At 44.3% G+C, this 16,546-nt stretch overlaps 1 protein-coding gene across 1 annotated transcript in view; it reads left to right on the top strand.

Annotated features, from left to right (window-relative positions):
• The first annotated feature begins 200 nt into the window (after positions 1-200).
• The window catches only part of MYO16 (myosin XVI), a 609,750-nt gene continuing 593,404 nt past the window's right edge, over positions 201-16,546 (top strand). The window contains 1 exon segment of the mRNA XM_043582911.1: positions 201-302. The gene's annotated coding sequence lies outside the window, so the exon portion shown is untranslated.

A 16,546-nucleotide genomic window follows, 5' to 3' on the forward strand; every position in this document is an offset into this window, starting at 1 on the left:
GCCTGGAGCCTAGCCCCGCGGCCGGCGGGGCGCGCGGGGAGGGGCGAGGGCGGCCGCGGGTCCCGGAGGCGGGCTCCGAGCGGCCGCGGCCAGCCTCCCGCCGGCCCGGCTGCGCGCACCGCGCCCGCCCCGAGCGCGCCGCGGCCCTGGGCGCAGGGGCCCCGCGCACCCGCCGCACGCGCGCCCGGCGCACACGCGCAGCGCCGCGCCCGGAGCGGATCCCCGCGTTCGCGCCGCGCCCGGAGCTGATCCCGCGTTCGCGCCCCCGGCTGCACGCGTCTCTCGCGGACCTTTCTCGGCAGGTAGGACGGCGGCGGGGCGGCGGCGGGGCGGCGGCGGGGCTCGGGGCGCGGGGCGCGGTCCCCGCCGCGGGGCGGTTGGCCGAGCAGCCTCGTCCGGGTCTGGAGGCCGGCGAGGCGCAGAGGCACCCCTGCCCTGAGGCGCCGGTGGCGACTCCGGGAGGGCGCGGGGGTGCTCGCGCCGAGGTCGCGGGGTGCCCGGCCCGAGAGCCGGCGTGGAGAGGGGGGCGTGGAGAGGAGGTTGGCGGTCCTTTCCGGGGAAGGGGACGCGGGGAGGTGTGTGACCGCGGAAGCCTCCCAACTCTGGACGTAGCCCAGGAGAGGAGGCGAAACTGGCAGTTTGCAGGGACCTGGAAGCCTGTGGTTGCGGCGGGAGGTGAGGGCAGCGGCGCGGGCACCTAGGGGACCCCCACTCCTCCCCGGAAGGCAGCAGGGGGCCGTCCTCCTCTTCTCTTTGGGGATGAGAAGGGGCCACTACTTGAGAGAACAAAGATGTAGGGGTGAAGGAGGGCTCCCTGGCCGTCGCCTCTCCCACTGATCCCACTGACCCCTGGCCGCGACCCCCGCCGGACAGCGTCCGCCCCATTGTCTGGGAGGGCCCGGGCCAAGTGGCGGGGCAGCGGTGGTACCCATCCGGGGCTCTTCTTGGCCCCCGCTCCCGCGGGCGCCGCCCACCTCCCCGGGGCTGGGGAGGACCCACAGGCTGGGTGCAAGTGCTGGGTTTGGCCGGTGCCTTGTACGCCCCCGACAGGTAATGGGGGTGATCTTCATCAAGTTCTCCGGGCGTATCTGTGTCACACTGAAAAGCTGGAGCCACTCGCTCGTTTCAGCTCTCTGTTTGGGGAGTGAGCCAATACGTGTAAATTGTGTGTCCATCCTTTGCCACCTGGTAGAATTATTTCGCCCCTGGAGGAGAAGGGGTTGGCTTTTGCTAAGCAGGGCCGAGTAAAACTTAGCGGCTCTGAACCGGCGGGAGGAGAGTCCTTGAGCAGCAAGGCTGGAGAACAGGCGATCTCCATCCTGCCCAGCGCAGAAGCTCCGGGGCGCGCTCTCCTGTTTCAGTCCTGGCTTGCTTTGAAGATCTGGTGAAATGTTTGGGGTCTCTGTTCCGATGAGGGTTAATATGCCTCGCTCAAGTTTGCCCTGGGTTCTTGGGGATGCAGTCCATCCATGCATCTCCTGGTGACTTACACTTCGAAGGGAGACTAACAACAAGAGACCCCAGAGTCACCGCGGAGCTCCCCAAACCGAAGCCACATGACTGAGGCCAGGGAAAGAGCAGACCTCTTGGGCCATCAGGTTTCCTATCTAGGGGATCACTGCGTAGCTGCCAGAATAAATTACATTTCGCTCTTGGTATTTTAAAAGGCTTTGAAGGTAATTTGGCAACCGTGGGTTAAGGGTCCTCCAGAACAATTTGTCTGTTTGAAGCTGTTTAGTTTATTGAAATTACGCAAGCCTGTGTAGTGTAGCTAACTAACAGCTATGGCCCCTTGCCCCGTGTAACCAACCTGTGTGAGCAGAGGAGGTTTATGTGTGATAGACTTTTTGGAAACCAGAATATATGGCATTGCTTTCGCGATAGTGTTAATACGCCCCCCTGTGATGTTACTTGCTGTAAAAATCATCCAGAGTGTGATATTTACTTACCAAAGGAGAATTAAGTTTAATCAATATGATTTCATCTAGAAGGCATAAAGCTATGTTTCTGTTTATCTGTGTCCTTTGAGAACTGGGGGAATGAAATTTGTTCAGTGCATACTAAAAAAACTAAAGTGTTTTATTTTGCATGTGAAATAATACTTTAAATACGCCCCCCCCCCCATACCCTCTGATCTGAGAATGCTTCAACATACAAGCTCCAGGCCATTAATAGGATCTGTGGATAAGTCAGTACTCCTGCAGATAAAGAAGATTGCCCGGCAAATGTGAGCTCACTGCAGATCATGAACGTTCTTGAAGAAAAGAAGCATTTCCTCCCCGTTAAGCAATCAGGAGATAAAACGTGTGGAGTCAAACCATGATATACACTGCATTTGCGATCATGTATATGTGTATGTGTGTACATAACTTGCGGGTCGTGTAATGTGTTAAAACATTTGCCTAAGTGAGAAAATATATTTCATTGGAACCAGGATGTTTGAAAATGATACTTCTTTATATTTGACCTGTGGTGAGTTGAGCACCTCAAACATGTACCTGCCTTTTTGGGATCTTCTCACCAGGGCACAGGACTCAGAGGACTTAGGTCATTTTTTCAAGGTCAGAGAGCTAGGTCTTGGAAAGGTTACTGGGACTTCGTCTTTCTACCAAACAGCAGCGTCCAGTGATGTTAACATTTCTTCATGTGTCTATTAGCCATCTGGATGTCTTCTTTGGAGAAGTGTCTATTCATGTCTTTTGCCCATTTCTTCACTGGACTGTTTTTTTGGGTGTTGAGCTTGATAAGTTCTTTATAGATTTTGGATACTAACCCTTCATCTGATATGTCGTTGGCAAATATCTTCTCCCATTCTGTCAGTTGCTTTTAGTTTTGCCGATTGTTTCCTTCGCTGTGCAGAAGCTTTTTATCTTGACGAGGTCCTGAGATGGTGCATTTTAATAGCAGTGACTGATCTCTTCTATCCTCACCCTTTTCTCCTGTTGTCCCTTTTCTCCAAGCCTTCTGGCCATTCCGCTGTTCTGTTCCTTTCTGTACTAGGAATAACACATCACTCTGGAAGAGTTTTGCAGAGCAAAGGGTGAGGCTGTCAAGGGAACAGGAGACCTTTAAATGAAAATTACTTATTTCATTTAGAAATGCATATGTAATTTACCTTTATGGATTAAAAAAAAAGGCCAGGTAATAAAAAAAAGATGCTTTTCACACAGGGTGCACCGAGGCGAGGAAGCAGTCATAGGAAGTCAAGCGTCTTTACCGTTAGAACTTGAGAAGCAACACTGGGGCCATTTCTAAGTTGTTTTCCCACCTGGGTTCTCTTCCAATCCTCTCAGCCGCCCCTGGAAGGTGAGAGTGGACATGGTCACTCATTCCACATTCCCAATTTCCTGTCACTGAATTCTGTTCCTTCTCCTTCTGTAGACCCACCCAGGCAAAATTCAGGGCTCTTCCAGAACTTCCCTGTGGTGGGTGATTATCACATTCTGTTCTGTCTCAAGTCTGTTTCCAGCCGTGCTCTTGCAATCTCCAGCCTGGGATGGGACCCTCAGTATGGATTCAGGCTATGCTTCTAGAATATCAAACTAATGCATTCACTGAAATCAGGCACTTGGACTCACTGGCCTCTTTCTTGAAGCAGCGACTTTCTTTTTTCAGGGAAATATGCTGATGAGTTTTAGCCCATGGAAAGTGATACAAATTCATTAACATTTTTGTTGTGATATTTCCTGAGAATGGGCAGTCACTCAAGTACACAGGCACTTGACCTAGGAAAGAAGGTCGCACATCTCCAGGGACTAAGTATGTGCTGCCTGGGCTGCCTGATCTAGGTCCCCTGGAGGAGCCTGGTAAGAGTGGGTTTCCTGAACCCACGAGAATCTGGGTGGGACACAGGACTGTCCCTTCAGCCAACCCTGAGTGATTTCCGTGAACACTGCATTTTAGAAGCTCTGTGCAGAGGGCGCTCGGGAGTTCACATTTTGCCAGCTCCCACCAGCTAGAATTACCTGGCTTTCCCAACACAGATAGTAGTGTGCACAGATAACTTGGTTATTCTCCCGTTTGATTACAGTAACTGGGAAGACCTGACAGTAAATCAGGAGGGTCTCAGGAAGTTTCGCTTCACATTATCCGCCTGTAACTAAACGTGCGCGTAGACAAAGGGTTGCCGTTTTCTAATAGATGGTAAATTTCAAGTGGCACCGTCACATCAAGCTGATTTGTATTCTCTGCTGGGTTGCAATTCTTTCTGTATGATTGTGTTAACAAGAACGATTTTAAATGACCCGGTCTTTATAATTCCTGCAGTGCACTTGTGTCCCTGGATATGGAGGAAGCCGGGATAGAGTTGTCTAGACCACCCCCCTTCATTAGGGTTGCTCAGCCCCTTGCAGTGCGGCTTCCTCTCAGACCCTGCTAGAGAGACGGTCCCCCGCCCTCATCCTTGCTGCTGAACAGCGTGGACAGCAGACCTCTCACCCCTAGCAGCTCCTGGCTCCTTTGTCTCCTTCCGTGGCCTTTCTTCCCTTGAATCTCCTCCAGCTGGCTCTCCCTGTGGGCCCTGTTTCTCCTCTCCTCCCTGTCACGTTCTCTGCTTGCATGTGGCCCAGCCCCAGCTCCAGACCTGCACCTCCACGGCTTCCTCTTTGGGTGCTTCTAAGGCCCAAATCTGCCTGCAGGGCCCCTTACCTGGAGGCCCCATGCCTGCCTGTCTGACTTCAAGCAGAGCTCGGAATGTCTCTTCCTCTCTCCAGGTCACCTCCCTTATTCCTGCCCCTCTCTCCCCTGCCCCAGCATCGGAAGCCGCCTCTGCAGCACTCTTCACCCGCCCTTCCCACCTCCTCGACCCCTGCTTCCTGCTTCTCTTGGTCCCCAGGTCCTCAAGGTTGATCTTGCAAACACTGCTGAGAGGAGCCTTCTTTGTTCTGACCTTTACCGGCTATGCTTGGTCAAGTCTTCATCTCCTTGTGGGGCTGAGGGCTGAGTTCCTAATTCAACTTGCTGGGCTAGGCTGTGCCCTCAGATCCGATCACAGATGCCAGAGTGATTTATCTGAAATGCCAATTTGGCCAGGAGGCCTGTGGCTGAAAAGGCTTCGGTGATTTCCCATTACCCACGGCACCGAGCCCGTGCCGCTCTGCACACAGCCTGTGTGGCTCCTGACCCCGTCCCGTCCACCCTCTGGCCTCCCCACGGTCCCGACTCATGTCTGCTACCTTGGACGGCACGGAGTTGCCTGTCGGCCCCCACCCAGAATTCAGCAGTTCCGAATGCGCAGACTTTATTCATTCTGTGTGCCGCGAACCTGCTTCTCACTCTGTCCAGCTGGGGTCAGATCCATAGCATCTTCCTGGAATACCCACACCCCATAGATGTCCCTTCCGACTCCATGCACGGCTTGTGCCTGTCCGTAGTGCTGCCTGCTGTGTTTGAATGCCTGACTTCCGCTCTCCTTCCTCGAGTGTCTCTGTGTTCGCGTGTGGCTTGGTAGGTGTTACATGAATGCATAGAATCCCTGCAAAAGGCAGGTGACTCAGAGCCCTGGAAATGCCTTTTGGAGACTCCAGCACTGACCGCTGTGTGTGTTTCATCCACGTGGAGTCCGTCTCACTTCACCGTGCCTCTCCTCTCTGCCACCAGCCCAGACCCTACCCCACGGATCTCTCCCACTGTGTCCTTCTCCCTCCAGTGAAAATCATCCCCTTATGTTACAGATAAGGAAAAGAAACCTAGAGAGACGATGGAGTAATGTATTCAGAATCACACCTGCTAGCTCAGGATAGATCAGGACTTGCATAAAGGTCTGGTTATTAATTCTGTGCTCTTATCACTAGGCAAAAATCTGGCTCTTTCTTTTTTTTTTTTTTTAAATTTTTTTTTTCAACGTTTATTTATTTTTGGGACAGAGAGAGACAGAGCATGAACGGGGGAGGGGCAGAGAGAGAAGGAGACACAGAATCGGAAACAGGCTCCAGGCTCCGAGCCATCAGCCCAGAGCCTGACGCGGGGCTCGAACTCATGGACCGCGAGATCGTGACCTGGCTGAAGTCGGACGCTTAACCGACTGCGCCACCCAGGCGCCCCTGGCTCTTTCTTTTTAAGAGAAAAACATTTTTTTGTTTTTGGCTTCTTTGACGACAAGTGCCCCACGGAAAACCGTCAGCAGCCAATGGCAACACACTGGAGGCTGGGGGCAGGAGTGACCTGTGACTTCTTTGTGTTGTGTTGTAGCCTGGAAGCTACATGTGGTGTTTACATTTTTAAAGGACAGGAGAAGCCACGCAGCACAGCACAGCACGGCAGAGCATGTGTGACCCACCGGGACCTCGTGGTCCTCGTAGCCTCAAATACTTGCTATCTTCCCCTTCCGGAAGATGTCTGCTGAGTCGATGAGGAGAAACGGTGGGGCCTGAAGGTCACGTTCAGTGTAATTTACGTGGAACCTGAGTTTGGTAAATCATCATCATCCCCCCAAAAAGGACATGTAAAAAATGAGTTGTAGCTTATTTTTAAGTTGTAATTCAGTTGTAGCTGAATTTTAAGAGGAAAAAACATGAAGGCAGAGCCCGTATTTCATTCAAATGCTTGATAGCTTATATTCATTTCTTAAGTTTTTTTATGCTTCTCCTTTACCCACACGTGATTCCTATGATAGACGGCATCACTATTAAAGTAATGTAAGTAAAGTAAGTCAGTTGTGTCCCTCAAAATCGCGGAGGACGTTTTTGGTTACAAAAAATAATGTTTGAAGGTAGGTATAAAGGTGAGTTTGATGTTCAAATTCTCATAAGCTAAATTGAATTACACATAAAAATAGGCATTTGAATATATTCCTTTTCTACAACTGAAGTGTTGAATGCCTTCTTTTTTACTATTACTAGAATTAGTGTTTTAAAAATGAACTTGGGTTACAGCCGCTAGCATGTGGCACTGTATGCCTTTAATGAACACATTTGAAATATTAAATAATTCCTTTAAGAATGATAAAGTCTTCTCTGGGTGTGCTCATTTTCTTTTTAATTTAGATTCTTGGTTATAAGCAGTTCAGTTATACGTGGTTCGAGAGTCCCTGGGTAGAAATCATTCCATGAGCTCTCAAATCTTCTTTTAAAAAGTCTATTAATATGCCTTTTATCTTTATGATTTGGGACAGTGAGTCATTAACTTTACATTCATTTCAGTGATTTAAAACTAAATGCAAGAGCAAGACAAAAGAACTTTGGCATAAGAAACAGAGGAATTTAGTAGAATGGAATACTGCGAAAGGCATTTTATATAGGTTTGAGCTTACTGCGTTCATTTTCTAGTGTGTAGAAAGGAGCAAGTCACCGTTTTCTGGAGTGGAATGAAGCATGCTATTTGCTGAAGCTACACACGCGTGAGAATTCACATAAGGATGATGAGTAGAATTTTCCTAATGTAGGTGATAAAAGGGGCATTGGGGCAAGAAATTACAGTGCAGTGTAAGTGTGCGACATGGCGAGTGTGCAGGACAGCATAGGTGTGCCATACGGTGAGGATGCAGGACAGTATAAATGTGCGACACGGTGAGTGTGCGGTACGCTGAGTGTGCAATACAGCGTACATGTGAAATGAAGCGTGAATGCTCAGTGCACTGTAAATGGTCAGTGAGGAGGTGAACTTGAAGTGGACAGCGCATGTTGGAATTCCAGGTCTGCTTCTCACTTCTCCGGCACCACGAATACGGGGAAAAACCTTTCTAGACCTCTTCTGTGACACGGAGTCCACAAAGTGGCCGCCTTCTGGGGCCAAATGTGGGGTTCAGGGAGATAAACCTGCTTGGACCCGCTTAGCTTGGGATTTGTCACTGCACAGGAGCTCTTTGAAGGTCAGGTCGTGTTATCCTGCCTGGAGGAGACGTCGGTGTGCTAGGACTTCCGCTGAAGTGTTGTTCTGCGCACGTCTGGGTTCCTTGAACAAGTTGGGGTGCTTATTAAGAAGCTCTTCCTGAGCGGCAGGACCCTGGGAGGAAGTGCTGTGAGGGATCTGAGCCTGCTCGTTGGTGACAGAAACTTGGTGAAACCATTGGAAGAAAATGATCACACCATCCCGTACTACGTTGAGATAGTCTGGTGCATAGTGGACCCAAGGGCAGGGGGGTTTGAGATGCTGGGAGGAAAGAGCCCCGGGGACAGAGACCGGAAGATCAGGTGGGGTGTAGATGGCATGGGGGACACAAAGCAGCCTCACGGCTCTGCAGTCACACTGTCATTATGGGGAAGCCAAAGAAGTCACGTAGAAACGGCACATCACTCTCGAGGGCCCACCCGTGAGGTGACATTTGGTGAGCACGTGCCGACGAGGTGGAGAAGGAGCAAATGTCCACCCAAATCGACAAAGAGTAATGTGAACCCACATGAAGAATGTCAGGGCTAACTCTCATCACCAGTGCAGGTTTGAAAAAAAATGCTGGAGATCATAAACAGGCTTATTTTCGCAGTGTGTAGGGCAAGAAGGCCAAGGCCATGGTCGCCTCTGCTAGGGACTGATGATGTAAAAAGTAAAGGTCACGTAAAGATGGGTCTCCTCATTGTAATTTTGGTCCCCATCTTCTTCATCAAAGACAATGAGCTTACACGAGGAAAACAAACCAGAATCTTGGGTGAAAGCCCAGGATAGGTGAGGAAATTAAAACAAAAATTTATGTATGTATTTCTTTTATTGAAGATTTGTTTTTAATTTTGAGAGAGAGAGAGACAGCATGAGCAGGGGAGGTGCAGAGAGAGAGGGAGATAAAGAATCCGAAGCCGGCTCCAGGTTCTGAGCTGTCAGCACAGAGCCCGATGCAGGGCTCGAACCCACGAACTGTGAGATCATGACCTGAGCTGAAGTTGGACGCTTAACTGACTGGCCACCCAGGGACCCCTATGTATTTCTTTTAAATAAACTCAGGTGAGGCTCAGGTGAGTCCAATGCCAGGTTACTGAAAGGACATCAGGTGTGATTGGGGGTGCTCTTGGCAATCCTGGAACATGATGGAGAATGACAGAGATCCCAGAGAACTAGGCAGGTCCGATGTCCCAAGCTTCATAAAGTATCCTAGAGACTATAAATTGGTATAGAGGTTCCAATCCCAAATAGTACATTATATGTATTAGGTACACACCCTCATCACAGATAATTTTTAAGCCATTAGAGAAACACAAGGAACCGGAATAGTTCACAAAAGTAAGTCATTACAAAGTAACCTGACTGCTTAGTTGAAAAGCGAATTACAATTAATCCGCATTTAGCTCATGTATAAAATTAGGTGAATTAATTTCTAACGTTCCTATTTATAAGAATTTATGGTAGAGTTTAGTTTGATTTTTTTTCTTTGTTATCCAGCTTTTTTTTTTCTCATTGTGGCAAAACGCACCTAACAGAAAGTTTACCATCACAATCATTTTTAAGCATACAGGTCTCTAGTTTTTCCCTTTGCACAACTGGAATCTTATACTCCTTGAATGACAATTTCCAGTTTCCCTCCCCTGCCGGCATCCCCTGCAACCACACCCCACTTTCCATCTCAGAGTTTGGCTGCTTTAGATTCCTCATATAAACGGAAGCATGCTGTACTTATTCATCTTTTTGTTTTGCCTTTTTCACTTAGCGTAGTGTCCGTTTTGTAGCGTATGACGGGACTTGCTTTTTTCCCCCCAACGCTGAATAATATTCCATTGTGTGTATGCACTGTCTTTTCCTTATCTAGTCATCCATCAACGGACAGTTCGCTTTCTTTCTCCTTTTAGCAACTGTGAATAATGCTGCGATGAATATGGGTGTACAAATATCCCTTTGACATCCTGTTTTCGATTCCTTTTTGACATATATCTCAAAGTGGGATTACTAAATTGTCTGATAATCCTATTTTAATTTTTTTCCAGCTTTATGGAGATGTAATTGACATAACTGTAAATGTAAGGTGCCCAAGGAAGGGACTCTATACAAGTATATATTGCAAAATGATTACCTCAGTGTAGTTAACACATCCATCACCTTACATAGTTACAGTTTCGCATGTGCCTGTGTGGTGAGCACTTTAAATATCCATCTCTTGCTTATATATTACAGTTTATACTTATTACTTACATATAACATAACATGGTTAACCATAGTCGCCATGCTGTATGTTACATCACAGAACTTATTCACTTTACAATTTTTAAAAATGTTTTAATGTTTAATGTTTTGAGAGAAAGAGAGAGAGAGAGAGAGGGAGTGCCAGGGAGGGGCAGAGTGGAAGGGAGACACAGAATCTGAAGCAGGCTCCAAGCTGTCAGCACAGAGCCTGACATGGGGCTCGAACCCACAAACCATGAGATCATGACCTGAGCCGATGTCAGCCGTTTAACAGATTGAGCCACCCAGGCATCCCAGAACTTATTCATTTTGTAATTGGAAGTTGACCTTTGCCCACCACTAGTCATCTCCCTACTTCCCAGCTCCCACTGCCCACCCCGACCACCCCCATTTGTTCTCTGTTTCTACAAGATTGTTTTAAAATTTTGTTTTAACATATAAGTGAGACCGTACAGTATTTGTCTTCCTCTGTCTGACTTGCTTCACTTAGCCTAAAGACCTCAAGATTCATCCATTTGTCATATACATGCCATATATACATATACATGACATATACATGTCATATACATCCATTTTTGTGTGTGTGTGTGTATATATATATATAATGGAATATTATTATAATGGAATATGATTTTTTCTGAGAATCTCCATACTATCATCCATAATGCTGCATCATTTTACATTCCTACCAACAGTTCATAAGGGTTCCAGTTTCTCCACATCCTTGCCAAAGCCTGTTAGTTTTTGTTTTCTTGATAGTGGCCATCATAACTCAGGTGAAGTGATAACTCGTTGTGGTTTTGATTTGTGTTAGTGATGTTGAGCATCCTTCCATATACTTGTTGGTCGTATATCATCTTTGGAAATGATCTTTGCTCATTTTAAATAATATTGTTTTTCTTGTTGAGTTGTAGGAGATTTTTAAATATTTTGGATGTTAACCCCTTACCATATATAGGTTTTGCAAATATTTTCTCTTATTCTCTAGATTGCCTTTTCACCCTGATGATTGCTTCCTTTGCTGTACAGGCATTTTAAAGTTTGCTTTAGTCTCATTTGTTTATTTTTGCTTCCTGGTGTCTATGTTTTTGGTGGAATAGGCAAGATACCACTGCTCAATTCAGTGCCATGAAGCTGATCTCCTGTATTTTCTTCTGGGAGCTTTATAGTTTCAAGGCTTATGCTTAGGTCTTCAGTCTATTTTGAGTTGGTTTTTGTATGTGGTATAAAGTAAGGATCCAACTTCATTCTTTTGTATGTGGGCATTCAGTTTTCCCAGCATCTTTGCTCAAGAGACTAAGCATGAAACTTCCAGTTTGTCCTTTGTCAGGATTGTTTTCACTATATGGGGTCCTTTGGCATTACGTAAATTTTAGGATAGACTTTTTTATTTGTGCAAAAAATGCCATTGAGATTTCAATAGAGATTGAATTACATCTATAGATCACTTTGGGAAGTATGGGCATTTTATAATACTAAGTCTTCCAATCCATCAACGTGGGTTGTCTTTCTATTTATTTGTGTCTTTTTATTTTATTTCATTTTATTTTATTTTATTTTATTTTTAATTTTTTTAAATTTTTATTTAATTTTGAGAGAGAGAGAAAGAGAAAGAGAGCGAGCATGAGTGGGGGAGGAACAGAGTGAGAGGGAAACACAGAATCCAAAGCAGGCTCCAGGCTCTGAGCTGGCAGCACAAAGCCTGACACAGGGCTTGAACCCATAAACTGTGAGATCTTGATCTGAGCCAAAGTCAGATGCCCAATCGACTGAGCCGCCCAGGCACCCCTATTTATGGCTTTTTAAACATTTTCAACAATATTTTGTAGTTTCCGGAGTACAAATCTTTCACTCCCTTGGTAAAGTTTATTCCTGAGTATTTTATTCTTTTTGATGCTATTGTAAATGGGATAGTTTTCTTAATTTTCTTTTAAAACTGTTCACTCAAAAAAATTTGTCATTCCTGGTATACAGAAACACAACTGATTTTTGTGTGTTGATTTTGCATCCTGAAAATTCGCTGTATTTGCTTATTCTAATAGTTATTTAGGTGGAGTTTTTAGGATTTTCTACATATAAGGGCATGTTGCCTGTGAACAGAGATAATTTTACTTCTTCCTTTCCAGTTTGGATGTTTTTGATTTTCTTGCCTAATTGCTTTGGCTAGGACTTCCAGTATGTTGTTGAATAAGAGTGGTAAGAATGGGTATCCTTTCCTTCTTCCTGGTCTTACAGGAAAAGCTTTCAGTTTTTCACCATTGAGTATGATGTTAGCCATATATGGCTATTTTAGCTATTTTAGCTATAGCTATATGGCTATATTAGCCATTTTCATATATGGCTTTTAAAAAATATTATGATAATTTCCTCCTATTTCTACCTTGTTGAACATTTTTATTATGGAAGGATATTGTGTTGAGTTTTGTCAGATGCTTTTTCCGTGTCATTTGAGATGGTCATGTACATTTTGCCCTTTGTTCTATTAAATTTGTTTTTTTTTAATGTTTATTTATTTTTGAGAGAGAGAGAGAGAGAGAGAGAGAGAGAGAGAGCGAGCATGAGGAGGGGAGGGGAAGAGACAGAGACAGAGACACAGAATCTGAAGCAGGCTCCAGGCTCTAAGGTGTCAGCCAAATCCTGATGTGGGGCTCAAACTCACGGACCGTGAGATCATGACCTGAGCTGAAGTTGGATGCTTAATGGACTGAGCTACCCAGGTGTCACTGCCCTTTGTTCTATTAATGGGATGTATTGTATTAATAGATTTTCAAATACTGAAATATTCCTGCTTCTCAGGAGTAAATCCCACTTGGTCATGGTATATATTGATTTTAATGTGCTTTGAATTTAGTTTGCTACTATTTTGTTGAGGATTTTTCATCAATATTTACCATGGATATTGGTCTGTAGTGTTCTTTTCATGTAGTATCTTTGTCTTGGTATCAGGTTAATCCTAGCATCATAAAATGAGATTGGAAGTGTTTCTTCTTCAACTTTTTGGAAGAATTTGAGAAGGATTAGCATTAATTCTTCTTTAAATGTTTGGTAGAATTCTCCAGTGATGCCATCTGGTTCTGGGCTTTTCTTTGTTGGGAAGTTATGATTACTGATTAGATCTCCTTACTGGGTATAGTTCAGCTCAGATTTTTTGATGTATTTTTGGTATATTTTGGTGTATTTGGTATATTTGAGGAATGTATCCATTTCTACTAGGTTATCCAATGTTGGCATACAGTTGTTCATACTAGTCTCTTATAAATCTTTTTATTTCTTTGGCCTCAGTTGTCATATATCTTCTTCATTTCTGACTTATTTGAGTCATTTTTCTCTTAGTCTAGCTAAGGATTTCTCAGTTTTGTCTATCTTTTCAAAGCTCCCCTCTTAGTTTCATTCACTGTATTTTTTTCTATTCTCCATTTTATCTATTTCTGTTCTAATCTTTACTATTTCCTTCTTTCTAATTTTGGGCTCACTTTCTTTTCCAGTTCCTTCATGTGTAAAGTTAGGTTATTAATTTCAGGTCTTTCTTCTTTTTGAATGTCAGTGTTTACTGCTCTAAACTTCCTTCTTGCTACTGATTTACTGTGTCTCATAGGTTTGCTATGTTGTGTTCTCATTTTTACTTGTCTCAAGATATTTTCTAGTTTCCTTTGTGATGTTTTCTTAGACTCATTGTTTTTTAGGAGTGTGTTTTTTCCACATACCTACGAATGTTCCACTTTATTCTCTTGTTCCTGATATTTAGTTTCTTTCTGTTGTGGTAAAAAAAAGATACCTGGTATGATCGCCTACCAATATTCTTAATTGTTTTTCAATATTCTTAAATTTTTACATCTTGTTTTGTGGCTAATATGTCCTAATACGTCATCTACCCTGGAGAATGTCTGCATTCACTTGGAGAACGGTGTGTATGTTGTCGTTGTTGGGTAGAGTGTTCCGTGTATGTCTGTTAGGATGAATTGGTCAGTCGTGTTCAAGTCCTCTCTTCATTTATTGATCTTCTGTCTGGCTGTTCTCGTCATTATTGAAAATGGGCTATGTTAGTCAGGGTTAAGGAAAGAAAAGGAAATTTTTTGTCAGGAATTGGATCATGTGATTTTAGAAGCTGAGAAGTCCCATGGTATGCTTTCTGCAAACCAGAGGCCTAGGATAGAAAGCTTGTGATGTAATTCATTCTGAGTCCTGTAGCCTGAGAAGCAGGAGAACTATGGTATCAATCCTACTCCAAGGGCGGAAGATGAAGTGAAATGTTCCAGCTCAGTGAGGCATGGATAAAGGGACAGATTCCTCCTCCTTCTGCCTTTTGTTTTCTTCAGGACCTTAGTGGATTGGATGATGCCCAACCACACTGGGTAGGGCAATCTACTTTCTGAGTTCACCACTTAAAATTCTCATCTTATCTGGAAACACTTTGATAGAAACAACCGGAAACCATGTTTAATCTGGGAACCCCATGGCCCATCCAAATGAACACAGAATGAACCATCACATGAGCTTTTGAAATCTCCTGCCACTGTTGTATTACGATCTATTTCTGCTTTAAATTATGGCAGTTTTTTCAAGTATTTGGGCTCTGACATGAGGTGTATACATATTTATCATTGTTATGTATTTCTGGTGAATTGACCCTTTTGTCATCATATAATGTCTTCTCTGTCTTTTTTGACAGTGTTTGACTTCACATGCATTTTATCTGCTATAAATATATCTATTTCTGCTCTCTTTTGGTGACTCTTTAGATGGAATATGTTTTCCTATGTTTTCACCTTCAGCCTGTGTGTGCCATTACATCTAAAGTGAGTCTCTTTTTGGAGTGCCTGGGTGGCTCAGTGGGTTGAGTGTCCGACTTTGACTCAGGTCCTGATTTCGCAGTTTGTGAGTTCGGTCCCGGGTTTGGCTCTGTGCTGACAGCTTGGAGCCTGGAACCTGCTTCAGATTCTGTGTCTCCCTCTCTCTCTGTTCCTCCCCTGCTCATGCTCTGTCTGTCTCTCTCAAAGATAAAGATTTAAAAAATTAAAAAAAAAAAGGGAGTCTCTTTTTTTACTTCCATTCAACTACTTTATGTTTTTTGTTTGGAAAGTTTAAACCATTTACATATAAAGTAATTATTGACAGGGAAGGACTTACTAATGACATTTTGTTCATTGTTTCCTGTTTATCTTATAGTTGTTTTGTTCTTTTTTTCCCCTTCTTGCTGCCTTCCTTTACGTTTTGTCAATCTTTTGTAGTGACATACTTAGCTTCCTTATTTTCTTTTGTAGATCTTCTGTTGTTGTTTTTCTTTGTGGTTTCCATGGGGATTACATAAAATGTCTTATAGTTATATAAGAAAGAACCAATCAGAGATGAAGAACATAATAAATGAAATTAAAAATATACTTGATGGAATAAATAGGACGCTGTAAGAAGCAGAGAAACAAATTAATGAACTAGAAATCAGAATAATGGAAAGTAATCAAGCTGAACAAATGAGAGGAAAAAGAATTATGCAAAATGAGAATAGACTTAGGGAACTCCGTGACTTCATCGAGTATAGTCACATTTGCATTATAGGGATCCCAGAAGGAGGAGAGAGAGCAAATGGGGCAGACAATTTAGTTGAATAAATAGTAGCTGAAAACTTCCTTAACCCAGGGAATGAAATAGATATCCAGACCCAGAAGGCACAGAGATCTCCTAAAAATCAACCTAAGGAGGGGGTGCCTGGGTGACTCAGTCAGTTAAATGCCTGACTGTTCATTTCAGCTCAGATCATGATCTCACAGTCATGAGATTGAGCCCCTTGTCGGGCTCCACGTTGGGCATGGAGCCTGCTTAAGATCCTCTCTCTCCCTCTCCCTCTGCCCCTCCACTACTTGCATGTGCACTCTCTTGAAAAAATGAAACAGAACAAAAATCAACCCAAGGGGGGGTTCCCATAAAGACACATAGTAATCAAAATGGTAAACAAAGTAGTGATAAATAAAAAAAAAATTAAAAGCAGCAAGAGAAAAGAAGGCAGTTACATACCAGGGAAATCCCCATAAGTCTATCAGTGGATTTTTCAGCAGAAACTGTGCAGGACAGAAGGCAGTGGCATGATATATTCAAGGTGTAAAGGGAAACATCTCCAGCCAAGAATCCCCTATTTCGCTGTCATTCAGAATAGAAGGGGAGATAAGGGGCACCTGACTGGTTTAGTTGGTAAAGAATATGACTCTTGATATTGGGGTTGTGAGTTTGAGCCCCACATTGAGTGTAACAATTACTTAAAAATAAAGTCTTAAAAAAAGAAGAGGTAAGTTTCCCAGACAAACAAAAACTAAAGGAGTTCATGACCACTAAACCAGCCCTATAAGAAATATTAAAGGGGACTCTGAGTGGAAAGAAAAGACTATAAGTGAGAGTATGAAAGGTAGAAGACACAAAACAGTTTAAATAAGTATTTCTATAAAAAATAGTTAAGGGATTCACAAGATAAAAGGATATAAAGTATGACACCATATATCTAAAATGTTGGGGAGGG

The sequence above is a fragment of the Prionailurus bengalensis genome, chromosome A1, assembly GCF_016509475.1.
Source record: "Prionailurus bengalensis isolate Pbe53 chromosome A1, Fcat_Pben_1.1_paternal_pri, whole genome shotgun sequence".
Lineage (NCBI taxonomy): Eukaryota > Metazoa > Chordata > Mammalia > Carnivora > Felidae > Prionailurus > Prionailurus bengalensis.